This window comes from Tupaia chinensis, unplaced genomic scaffold (genome assembly GCF_000334495.1).
Source record: "Tupaia chinensis unplaced genomic scaffold, TupChi_1.0 Scaffold143178_1, whole genome shotgun sequence".
NCBI classification, from domain to species: Eukaryota; Metazoa; Chordata; class Mammalia; order Scandentia; family Tupaiidae; genus Tupaia; species Tupaia belangeri.
The window spans coordinates 127169-140591 of NW_006203022.1; the positions used below are offsets into that span (position 1 = coordinate 127169).

Sequence of the window (13423 nt, forward strand, 5' to 3'; positions counted from 1 at the left end):
AGCAGGACAGCACCCTCGACCACATGTCCACTCGGAACTACCTCCCCTCTCTGCTCCCACTGAAAACCAAGTTCTTGGGGGTCTGCTCTCACTGTCACCACTTACTATGTCAATCCATTATTGTGTCCCTAACAGAAATAGCTGAGACTGGGGGACTTTTAAATAATAGAGGTTTATCGACTCACAATTCTGGTGGTTGGAACACGACTGACAGAAAAAGGGAAGATGACAGACTCATGCAGCAGGAGCACTGTGGGCAGCTCTCTCTTTTAGAAGAATCCACTCTTTCAAGACCTAACCCCTTCTCATGAGAGCTAGAACTCACTGAGTCTTGCAAGACATCATTAATTTGTCCACGATAGTGTTGCCTCTGTGATCCAGTCACTATCCATTGGCCTCACCTCTCACCCTCCATCATGCAGGGGACTAAATTCAAATACATGAACCTTTAGGGGACAAACCATTGTCCAAACCATAACATTTACCTTCCACCAAACTGCTCTGTTAAGGTCACTGCAAATGTGCCCACTCCAAACACAAAGGTCAATGTGTAGTCCTCTCTCAGTTATCCAGTGGGCAAGAATGCAGGCCATCAGTGGTCTGGTGCCAACCTGCTCCCTGAGCTTTCTGACCATGAGCAGCCATAAGATGGTCATGCCACTGCCCTCTCCATCCAAAGCAGGGATAGCAACAGCCTAGCACAGCCATGCACAGGTTGGGTTACCCAGCAGTGGCAGGCACAGAGCAAAGGCTATCTCAGTGTAGACTATAGTCCTCCTCCTCTCCCTTCCTGGCTATAAATTCTGAACTCAATGCTTTGAAGGTTGGCTCCAGCAACTAAGTGTGCCCCAGGGTTGCTAGGAAGGTAGTGTTGCTGGCTGAGCAGGCTGTCACTGTGTACCAGAAGCTTCCAACTTGTATTATCTTTTGACCCAGCAATTATGTTGCTATAAATATTGAGTCATCAGAAACATATTTTTCTATGTTTTTCTATGCAAAAATGCATTATGACTTTTCTGACAACCCAATATAGTCTAAGGAAATAAGAACAGGAAGAGGTTCACCCAAAGATGATTATCTTATCTATTTGAGACTCTATGGCTTATAAACAGCATAAATTTGTTGCTCACAGTTATGGAACCTGAAAATCTGAGTCAAGGTGCCCACAGGTTTGCTATTTGGCGAAAGTGCTATCTGTTTCCAAGATGTCACCTTGCTTGCAGTTTCTTCTGGAGAGAATGAGCCCTGTCCTCAAATGGTGGGAGAGACAAAAGGGCAAAGAAGGCCTGGCTAGTGGCATCAAACCCTTTCATCAGCCACTAGTCCATTCATGAAGGTAGAGCCCTCTTGACCTAATCACCTCCTAAAGGCCCCACCTCTTAATTCTATCACATTGAATCTTAAGTTTCAGCATATAAATTTGGGAGGACACATAAATTCAAACTATATCAATAATTATGAACAATGGGGGACCAGCAGTTAGCGTAATGGCTATGTTGCTGGACGCCCATGTAGTCAACCGCAGTTCACGCCCCGGACCTGGTGGCTTAAAATTCACGTCGGGTGCGTGTGCATGTGTGTCCAAGATCCAGAGAGGAAAATGGAGGAGAAGGAATTGCGGCATGGCCATCCCCCCTGGGGGATGATTACTTGCTTTCTTTCTCTCTGTTTCTCTCTGTCTGGCGAGCACAGGCGCCCTATAGCAAAAAAAAAAAAAAAAAAAAAAAAAAAGCCCTGTGAACAGTTTAAAATATCCAGAATATTCAAGCATATTAATGCACAAAATGGAACACATAGAATCTTATGAATAAAGTGGAATATCCTGGGGAATTTGATCACTATTAATTAGGTAGGCTTAAAATATATTGGCATAGAAGAATATTTAGTATACAATATTAAATATATGTTAAATAAGAAAAACATGACAAACATAGGTGGGTTGGTTTTATTTTTGTTAAAAAGATGTAATATCACAGGACCAGAAGATGGCATAATGATTACGTCGCTGGACTCTCACACAGTTAATTGTGGTTCCAAGTCCCAGACCCGAAAGCTTAAAACTCATGCTGGGCACATGTGCGTGTATTCCCAAAATGGGAATGAGAAGAGAATGGAGGAGGAAGGGATTGCAACGTGGCCGTCACCCTTAAGGGGTGATTTCTCTCTTTCTGTTTTTCTCTGTCTCTTCAGTGAGCAGACATGCCCTATAGCAAATATCTCTCCTCTCTAAAAAAAAAAAAAAAAAAAAAAAAAAAAAAGATGTAATATCTTTCACCTGCAGGACAAATTCTGAATAGGTAGACCTCAAATTATCACATATCAGTAGAGGTCTTTCTGGGTAATGATTAATTACAGGCTACTTTTTGCATATAATGTATTCAAACTTTTATGTAGTAAACAGCCAATACTTGTATTATTGTATCTTTTTCTATGCTAACTAGTCAGGCCAACTTTGGTCAGTAAGATCTGCAGGGCCCCTCTATTTCTCTGTTTCTCTGTTTCTCTGTGTGCCTTGGCCAGCATCAGATAGCTACAAGTACATGCTGTGGCCTCAGGGTAGCTGCTCGGTGTATCCCAAAGGATGTGTTCCTTCCTTCACAGCTGAGCACTGCCCTGTGGATTTGTGTGCATGTTGATCATTACCTCCTCAGTTTTTGGGATAAGATGATGGAATAAAGGTAATAAAGATGACAGGTGGCCTACGGAGTGGTTTCTCCTGCTTGGAGCAGAAGTGTGCAGGGTGCAAGGTGGCCAGTGTGCATCTTCCACATCCTCTTATAGTCTGGGGTCTGACCTGTGAGTCTAGAGTCAGACATTTCCATCCCATCTGCCAGATCTTGCAACTTCAGGGTCACTTGCCAAGAGGCAACATAGCCACCCCCAGGCTCACTGTGGAGCTCACTTTCAGGGGTAGACCAGGAGATTCAAATTGCATCAAAAGGAAAATGGGGGAAGGAGAGTATTCCTGGTTTCTGCCATTTCAGGCACCTCATCCAGTTTCATGAGACCCTGCAAGCATGTCGCCAGCCAAGCCCAGGACCAGTCCTGCCATGGATGGTAGGAACTTGTGCCACGCTGGCACTGTCCACAGACACACAGTCAACAGCATCAGTGACAGCCTGCAGCTTAGGGGCTGCGGTTTTGTTACTGTGGGCACGCTGTCACCCCCACCCATCCCTGAGCCTTCAGGGCTGAGCCTGGCCCCGTGTCCTGCAGGCACAGTTTGTTCAATCGCCTGTTGGGGGAAGGGCTATGGAAGCGGCAGTGCATGAGTGCTATTGCGCCCTCCAAGGGCATGAGGGGAGTTGGGTGAAAAGTAGGTCACATGTGCTTGGTCCCATGTCACGCGGTGCCCACCGAGGCCAATGAGCTGGGTGGCCTCCTTCGGTCGAAAACAAAACATCACTCTAATTTCTCTCCTTTAGTATTTCATCTTCTCTAAACGGGGAGAGTGCCCATCTGTCTGGTACCCACATCCAACCTGATCCTTCCCGCCCTCACAGAGCTGCTTTGTTCTGAGGTAAGGGGATTCTGAGGGCCCTGGGTGACCAGTCAGCAGAGCCTCACTGGAGGGGAGTGAACCCTGAGGCCATGCTTGGAGCCCAGGAATGTGGTGGGCAGATGATGGAAAAAATTGTTGAGAGGAGCAACTGTAGCAATGCGTAGAATTTTTCTTTAGGATAAAAAAAATGGAGATCGTGTTCTAAGTAGTTCTCAGCCATTCAGTTGATGGTATTTCTATTAGGTCCTCTGTTTGAATAACAGGGTTCTGATTTAAGGGTAAATGTCAAGTATTAATGCTCTTCGCTATTGAAGTTTTATTATTTATAGAAAAACAAACATAGAACTGTATGGATGTTTGTCAGTCAGAAACACTGTATACGGTGTGGGAATATCTCAGCCTTAGAATACTGGCTGACTATACAGTCCCAGGACCCAGTGCTTCTCAGCTGACAAGCGCCTTCGCTCCCTGCCCGTGTTTGAGAACGCTAGCCTCTGATGCGAGGCGGTGAGCTATTCATGTTCTCCAAAGCACCGGGAAATCCAGATACCAGGATAAGGCAGATATGTGTATATGTTACTGATGAGTGGAGAGCATTCACTTTTGGAGCTTGATACTTATATTGGGAAGTAACATTCTTTTATCTGGGAAGGCCATCAAATGGGATTCCTGCATGATAAAACATAGGTGGAATATCCCATGGTTTTAATATATTTGTAAAACTAATATGTGTTTTGCTGCTTAAAAATAACAAAATCCCCTATTTTTCAACCTGTGCAATAAGTGAACTAAAGTGTTCTATTAGCTCAGGATCCTTCCGATGAACATATATGGCTACTAACCGGCTATGAAATGTTAGCGATATCTGTATAGGGGCTGACTGCTGCTGCTGTATTTACCCAGGTTATATGGTTTTATTTGTATCTGCTGGGAAAAAATGTTTCCAAAATTTGTTCGCCAAAACCAGTGTCAGAATGGAATTTGACTTGACTATGTTCTACCAGGAAAAAGTTTTATGCCTTTTGGAGATAAACTAATTTCAATTTGTGTTTTCACTGACTTTTCAGGGAATGTGGGTCTATGGCCAAGCTCATAGAAGTGAATGGAAACACTTGGGACTATAACTCACTCTGCAGTTTAGCCACACAGAATAGTGGCTGCGCCCTTCATGAAAAGGAGCTTTTTTGTTCTTGAAAGTGATGCCTTGTGAGAATGGTTGGCAGCCTTGGTAGTGCCTAGGTCCTGCCTGCTGCAGCCTTGGCTGAATGTAATGTTTCTCATATAATATTTAATATAATGTTTCTCATATCATGTTTAATATAGTGTTTTTCATATAATGTTTCTCATCCATTTTCCAATCTTGTGGAAAGGGAATTCTTATCTTACTTTATTAAGGTAGGGTAGAAAAACTCAGGGTTTTACATAGCCATGGTTTTAGGTGCTTCTCTCATGCTTGGAGAAACCCCTCTGGCTGAGATGCAGCTTCACCATTGTCTCCATGTCCTGCCCATCTCCGAGGGGTTTGGCATCTGTTATGGAACACATAAACCAGCGTCTAACATTTGTCGTATGTAATGGTAATTGGGTTTAATGGGAGCACTTGGCTGGCTCGGGTGGTAGCAAGACTAAGACATTCTGTCGTGATGACCATGTATGTTCATGTTAATAAAACTGTACAACTGTAACAGCCCCTGCCCCCAGTTACTGCCTTAGGGGGAAATGAATGCCGCGGTCACCGAAGTAATGCCTGCACTGCGGCCAGGTGTTGTGGGATGTTTATCGTCTCTCTCACTTACTGGCAAAAGATCTCACTGTTGTCCCCCAAAAATAAAATAAAGGCAGCAATGCAGAAGCATAGGTCGTGTCCCTCTGTGCTTCTCAGGACATGGAGGGGACACAGCTCAGAGAGCTCTTCCTAGTGCCATTTCTGCTCTGACTGAGCTCCACCCAGGCACACAGCCCATCCTCAGATACTTGGGGTGGCCATTCTCTTTCATACTGGCCTCTACACTATGGAGCCTGGCTCGTTCAGGTACTGCAAAGACGTGTGATGGAGCTGGCCTGGTGGTCTCCTGCATGGTCATGGCTCCAGTCCTCCGTGTGTATGTCTGGTGCATGTGTTGTCACCAGGAGGCTTCTGGGTTTTGCTTAGAAGGCAGAAACCCAGGAGGCTCAGGAAGATTTGGGAATCACAAACTCCCCACAGCCAGAGCCTTGCAAAGAGATATCTTCACTCTAGCTGAGGCAACTGAGGGGGCTTCAGAGATCAGGGACACTCAGAGGTCCAACAGGCTGGATGCTGCGATGTGGACAGGACTAGTGGGCTCAGCCATTTCCTTCTGGGTGCTCCAGGTCAACCAAAGCACAACGGGTTTCCTCAACTCAGTGCTGGCTGCAATATTGTAAATGAAACAGTGTAATCCGTGGTTCTCCAAGTGAGGTCTCACCACCACCACCTCGGAATTTTCTGAAAATACAAGTTCTCTGCTTTCTTCCCCAACCAGGCCAACTCAGTCAAAACTTGGTTGGGGTGAGCGAGGTACCCTCTGTGGTATTACAGACCTTCCAGGTGATGCTGGTGTCCACTGTAAGTCTGAGAACACTGGCCAGACCCTACAGGATGAAAGTTAAAATGTATGGTCACGGAGCTTCTGGGGCTGCTGGGCATGGGACCCCATGGGGCACACCGTGGCCAGTACCCAAGCATGGTCACTCAGGGAGAGGGCAACAGTGCGCTGTGTTACAGTCCATCAGTCAGGCACAGACCACACTGACCTGTGGGGACAAATGTGGTTAGGTGCATATGTTTTAGATGACATGAGGTCAAGGGCCTCTATTGTACTGACACGATCCAGGGCCTGCTCCATCTATGCATTGCCCCATCTGCACCTTGATGAGCAAAAGGGAGACTTGTGGAAGGTCAGAGAAGAAAGGACCATGGAGAAAATGTGTATGAGGTGAGCACAAGCCCAAACCAAGTAGTGGACAGGAGGGAAGGTGTGGCAGAGGCCACACAGTGGCCACCTCAGTGTCCAGAGCCCTCGTCTGGATCGACTGAGGGCTGCGTAGGCCAGCTCCAAAAGCAGACCCTGCCCTTCTGCTTCTGGCAATTACAGGCACCACCTGAACCTGCCTGCTGTGCCCTCTCCCCTGTCTGCAGCTCCGGCAGCTCTTCCCACCCCTTCCCTCACTCCTGTCACCCCAAGTTCTTGTCATGTGCCACCCCAACGAAGGTGTGTGTGTGTGTCAGGGGAAGGAGGCAGTCATTAAAATAATCAAAAGAATGCAAGGAAGGAGGGAAAAAGAAACCTTAATAAAAAGTGTACTTTCAGGCAAGAGAAAAACAGACCAGAATAGAGCACAGAGGACAGATGGAGGAGGCAGTTTGTCTCATCTTGCTTCAATAAAAGGGGCATTTAAATCAATACGAATGGCTAGACTAAGTAAGTGGTGTTGGGTCAACTAGGTATCTATTTTTTAAAACTCCAAGGTTTGAACTCTTCCTCATACCAGATACACTTGTGTTGGAGATGGAGTGATGAGCTAGTGGTGAATTACTCCATAAGCTTCGTGGAAAATATCTCTCCGTTTTCTAACATAGTCTTTCATGGGAAGGGCATCCCAGCCAAACACGGATCTTAGCAACACCCAAGTGGAGATGGAGGAGCCCAGTAAATTCTAGCCTGTCCACATAGTGCCCATGCACATGGTGACCGTCTGCATGGCAGCTTACACCGCAGCCACTTCTAACGGCCAGAGCGGACTGCAGGGGAATAGCAGCTCCCTCGTTGCCAGGCCAGCACACGTTCGCAGTGACAGATGAAACTGCCGCTAGTCAGCCCCAAGACTGCAACCAAACAGAGTCATTGAGAAATACAGAATGTGCATTACTGGCAGTTGTTTGGGAGGACCGTCACAGGGGAGAGCAGAGCAGAGCATGTGCCTCTGCAGGGCCCGTAGGCCCTGAGTGCACAGACTGGCTGCACTACTGCAGAGGGGCTATAAGCTGCAAAGTTTGGTGTGAGGAGGTTCTGACCATGTCTTACTGACATTTCTGATGTAAATACCTTTAGACTGGCAGTTCTTACTCCAAGAATCCATCTTGCCAAACCTTCACAGAGAGACATGTCTAAGGCACTATCGTTTCTAATAGAGAAGGAGGAACCCTCGGTGCCTACCATTAGGACATGGTGGGATCGGGCGTGGCATGCTCCGTAGACACCTGCATGAGGACAGCCTGTGCCCTGGGTCTGCACTGACTTCCTTCCTCAGCTCAGATGGGAAGCAGTGGGACTAGCAGAAGGGAAGGGGCTGGCCGAGCGGATCACGTCCATGCTGTGGAATTCTGCTCTGCAGTTAGATAAATCCTAATACATAAAACCCAGTCCTGTCCCATTCCACAGCAGGGAGGAATGTGAGAAACATTACTTTGAATCAGAGGAGTGGACACAGAATGTGCAAGCCGTATGGAGCTGAAGGAGAGGCAGAAGGAACCCATGGTGACGGGAGGCAAGCACTGCGGGTGAGCACCGGTGGGTGCTGCCTGGAAACTGGCCAGAGGCACCTCTCTCTCTGTGGGGCATGGAACTTTCCATGTTGTGAATTAGTGGTCACATGGGTAAGTGTCTTTGTGAAAATTAAGCCATACAGTTCAGATTTGTGCATTTTATCGCATAGAGTGGTATTTATACAGAACAGAAAGTTTATCTAAGAGGCGGGCCCAGTGACTGGGGACATCAGGATGGCTTCATTCCCTCTTCAGTCCACATGGTCCTCAGAGCCCAGAGGCCCCATCTCCTGCTGCGAGGAACTGTTCCCCCTCCCCGTGCTCTGCACCTCGTAGCTAGAGCAGCTGTCTCACTCTTTCTGTTGGTCTCAGGAAGGATTCTGCTGCCGTGGCGGGCAAGTCTTTTAAAAGCCCCTGGTCTGGATGACCTAGAAATGTGTGTGTTTGGCTTTCCGAGCTTTAAGTTATTGCAGAGCCCAGGAGCAGGTCTGGGAGGCATGTGGATGAACCACAGCACTTTTCGCCTGGTTCCAAGGGCCCCTACCCCAATCTCAGACTGGGAGGGGGTCGGGGGTGGGGCAGAAGCAGAGGCTGTTGGAGATTTCTGCAAGCCTGTCCCTGGTACTGCCTCCTGGTCAGGCTTCCAGAAACATTGTCCTGTCCTTGGTGCATCTCTTGAGCCAAGACTTCCTGCCTCGGTTGTACCAGCAGGGGAGCAGGGTCTGCTGGGTGATAGGCTTGGCTCTGAGTAGCTCTGTAAAAAACCCCTTTCAGATCCTGCCACAGCCACTGTCCTCAGCTAACGGTGCTCAAGTGATCCCTTTTTCCCAGCAGAATGCAGGACAAATCCGAGAGTTTAGACACGACTCTAGAGTTCATCTTACTGGAATTTTCCTTGCGGTATTTATGAATGTGCTTGTGAATCTGAGTTTATGTATTGGCAAACAGAAATACAGAGCTTGTCTTGCATACACACATCTTTCTCCAGCACATATCCAAAAACAAACCAAACCCACTGAGAATAAATTAAATGAGGCAGACGGCCCAAGGTTTTCTGGATTAACAGACCATCAGTGAGTGGAAGCTGCAGCTCAAGGATTAAATCTAATCCAGGAGCACCTGCAGGAGAGTGGGGCACCACCATACAGTCACTGCAACAGGGAGATTGGGCTGCCCGCTGCCCTCCCTGCCAGGCTAGCTCAGTCCTGGCACCTCCAGGTGCCCTGAGTCGCTTCAGCTCACCTCTTCCCTCTCTTGCTCGTGCACCTCTGACAGCAGGAGATGCCCTCACTGTTGACTGCAGCAGGAAGACGAGATTGCGTGTGTGAAGCCCTTGGCACGGTGCTTGACTTACGCGGGGACTGCCGCCACCCTTTTCTCATGGGGATAGCAGCCCTCAGCCAGGGCACAGTCACTCTTCTTGCATGTGCACCATCCGCAGTGCCAGTGCAGATTCAAACCTGGCAGGTGACAAATGTGAGCACCTCAGTAGTGGGGGGAAGCAGCACCTGTGGATTGCTGCCATCGGCATGGTGGCCTTGGGCCCTCCCCTCTGCAAGCCGGTCAAGAGGCTTTCCTGGGCACTTTCCGAAGACACTTTTTTTTTTTTTAATCTATTTAGGGTTTTTATCTAAGTTATCTTGCTTTATTTTTAACTTTTATTTCTCTGATGCTCTGTATCTTTTTAATCTTTATAAATTTTGTCTATTTTTAACAGCTTTATCATTTACTTTTCTTGTATCGCTCTCATTTTTATTCCCTTTAAAGCTTTGTTCACATTTATTATCTTCGTTTTTATTTTTCATTCTTTTTCTCCAAGTTTTCTTTCAATTGGGAAGATTCTTAATGGTTTTAGTTGCTGTAGTTTATGTCTTGTTTGAAAAATTATTTCATTTTATCTTATTTTTAGCAGATGCCATTTGTCAGTGTTGTGATACTATTAAGATATTAAGACACTGCAACAAATGACTTGCTAATCTAATTGGAGCCTATTTGCCTTTCATGGATAAGAGTAATCTATGATTTTGCCTGTGATGAGGGATGACTCTCCTACAAACAGTTGTCAGTGTATCCCAGGGGACCTGCCGGCCTTGAGCACAGCCTCCCAGGGAAGCAGGACCATGAGTCCTATCAGGGCTAAGAATCTGCTCTCCCCACCTGAAGAACTTCTCAGCTATGCCCACCAGGTCCTCATACCCCCTGAAGAAGTCTATGAAGAAAGAGAAGCCTAGAGAAGGCTGCCAGCCTTGGCCTAGCTCCCTGCAGAGCGGGTGCCCTGGGACTGAGCTGGGCTGGGAAGGGCAGCATCAGGTCCGGTTCTCACATGTGAAGACTCTCTTCTTGCGCCCTGACAGCTGAGTGAGTGCCACACCCCAGCCACCCACTCAGACAGTGCCATGGAGTGCCCCTCCTCCTCGGTCCTTGCTAGGCAGCATTGTCCCTGAACCTAACTGGGGTTCCTGCTGGTCCTCACCCTCATAGAGCTTCTAAGGGTGCATTTTTAAACTCAGGGGGTGGGCAGCAGTACCCAGATTTGGCCCCTTCTCCAGCCCTATGGAGCTGGATAGAGTATAGCAGAGAAAGGTAGTTTTTAAGCAACTTTTGGAATGACTTGGCCATGCCTCCTGACAAGTTAACGGACAGGATTCCTGTTGGACAAGGAAGGAACCCAGGGCTACTGGAGAGGGCAACCCAGAGGAGCAGGGGCCGGGATGGCAATTTGGACACCACATTAGTAACTGAATGAAGGCACACTACAGGGTTAGGAAAACACTTGTTGCTGTCTGATACATTCCTCATGTCTTAGAGTGATTGCTGGGAGGGGAGTAGAGGTCCATCCCCAGTGCAGTGTCCATGAGGTCAGTGGGTCCTATCCATGGTCCTTTTCTTCTTAACTGTTGGGTTCAATTTCTCCTTTAAAAAAAAACCTCTTATACTATTCACTGATCTTAGCCTCCTTTGCTGTTTTTGCTAACAGGGCCTTGCCCTTTCTTGTGTTTTGTTTATCTAAAACGCTTCCAGATTCACGCATCTTTCTTGACCTAAGTGTGTCTATGTCCCTTTGTTGCAATAAAAGCTGGGGTCAAGAGTTTTACATCCTGCCCTGCACATACCCTGTGAAAAATGGTAAGAAGGATGCAGACTTGAGATCACTGCTTTGCTCTGCTTTTTGGCAATTAGCTTTACCTTCTTTAAGACTGTTTGATTTAATTTGACCTGATCAGATCAGCAAAAGCTATGGAATTGCATTAAGTGCCACTCAGCCCCTGTGACAGGAACAGCGAGCACTCTGTGTGCAGGGTGGGCTCCAGGGCCTGATGTCTGGGCTCCCATCCCAGCCCTTCCCTGGCCGCCTGGAGTGTTCTTCCTTGCAGGGCTGTGACGAGGGCTATGCTGGCACACAGTAAACTCTAATCTGTGTTGTTTACTATTGTTTGTAAGATTACTGAGCTTCTTTTCATTTATCAATTATGTTACCAGAACTCCTGATTTCCATTACCCATTCTGAGAATAAAGCCCATTAAGATATTGTGTATTGGGACCAGCAAATGGTGTTGGTGGTTAAGTTGCCAGACTGCCACTCATGGCAGACTGTGGTTCAAGTCCCAGACTCAGCAGCTTGAAAATCACACCAAGCACATGTGCATGCATGCCCAAAACCCCAGAAGGAGAATGGAGGAGAAGGGAGTGTGGCATGACTATCCCCCTAGGGGGTAACTTCTCACTTTCCCTCTCATTGTCTCTCTCTCTCCTTCTCTCTGGTGAGCACACATGCCCTATGGCAAAAAAACCTTTAAAAAAAAAAGAAAAAGAAGAAGAAGAAGATACTGTGTATTATTAGGCTTCCTGGATGTGGCCAACTTCATCTGTCCCGGTTTAATTTAGAATGTCAGTTAGGACTTATACCTTCCTAGAGACAGGGACTGCTGCCATAGCATGTGCATGCAGCCAGCTGTGTAGGGTAGCGCTCAGCGAACATGTGGGCTGAATATGTGAGCAGTGAAGGGCAGGCTGCTGCTCCCACACTCACCAGGGCTTCCCTACTCGTTTGCACTGTGTCGTGTTTTAGCTGTTCTAGGCATGCAGTACGGGCACTGTGGCTTTGTTGTGCATTCTCTCTTGCCCAGTAAGGTCATCTGCCTTCTGATATATTTATTACCCATACAGATGTCCCTTCTGGGATGTGCCTAGTTGGGACTTTGGCTCACTTAACGATGAGTGCTATAGGCATACTTATGGGATGGGAGCCCTGGGTGATTAAATGAATGGCAAATATCTTCTCCTACACTGTGGGCTGCTCTTCTGTATTGAAGTCCAGAAAATCCAAATTCCAGCGTGTTTCATCGTTTCAATCTTTTTCTTATCAGAATTTCCCTATGTCTAAGAAAGCCATCCTTCTCCCAGCTTCACAGTATGCTAAGTTGTCTTCCAAGTACTGTGTTGTGGATATCTGCCGCTTAGATACAGAGTCCACCTGCAAGAGTCGGGGAGGGTTCACATTTTTTGCCATCCAGTTGGCCTGGACTATGTACTGGCAAGACTGCCCTCTGCTTTGCCCGTGAGTACTGGTTTTGGCCTTTCTGTTGAATTCCGCTGGTCTCGTTCTCTGTTCTCATGGACTGTCATGCAGACTATGCTGCTGTAGCTTCACATGTCTAGCTCTCTAGCAAAACAAGTCTCTCACTTTGTTCTTTGTCCTCAGGCTATTCTTGGCCTGATGGGTTTTTCACAGACATTTTAACATCAGTTCATGTATGGAATTGAATCTATAGATCAATCTGGGAGAATTATCATCTGAAGTTATTGAGTGTTCAAGTCTATGAGCAATATATACATTCTAACTCTTAGATCTTCTTTGGTTGCTCTTAACAATGTTTTATGGTTTTCTACATAGAGGTTTTACACACTTTAGTTAGATTTATCCCAATTCTAAATTTATTTTCTTACAAATAGTATATTCCTTTGAAAAAAATTTTTTTTTAATTTGCTAGAGGGCACATGTGCTCACCAGAGAGGGGGGGAATGAAAACGCATCCCTTCGTGGTGGATGAGCCTGCCACAATCCCTCCGCAATCCTTCCTCTTCTTATCCTGTTAGATATGGGGCAATCACACATGCCTGGCATGTTTTTCAAGTTGCTGTTTCGGGAACTCAAACTGTATGGTTGGCTATGTGGGGATCCAGGCACGCCAACCACCATTTCACTGGGTGGCCCTAAAGTGTCATTTTCTAACATTTGCTGGCACAGAGATGTGTAACTCTGCCACCCTCGTGGAATCATCCCCTCATCATTATCTGCAGTCGTTGTGGGTTTCGAGGGCCTGCTCAGCTCCTCCATCAGCTCTTCCTCCCTGCTGGCCTCTGGCTCTGTCACCAGGGGTTGCTCACTCTGCCACTGGAGAGGTCTTCCCTAC

At 47.0% G+C, this 13423-nt stretch overlaps 1 protein-coding gene across 6 annotated transcripts in view; it reads left to right on the forward strand.

Annotated features, from left to right (window-relative positions):
- PCBP3 (poly(rC) binding protein 3) overlaps positions 1 to 13423 on the forward strand; it is an 85735-nt gene that overhangs the window by 11899 nt on the left and 60413 nt on the right. The window contains exon 2 of one of the 6 annotated variants that reach the window (XM_006163803.3): positions 3426 to 3520. The exons of the other annotated variants lie outside the window; for them this stretch is intronic. The gene's annotated coding sequence lies outside the window, so the exon portion shown is untranslated. The remainder of the gene's footprint in view (positions 1 to 3425; positions 3521 to 13423) is intronic. 6 annotated transcript variants of the gene reach the window in all.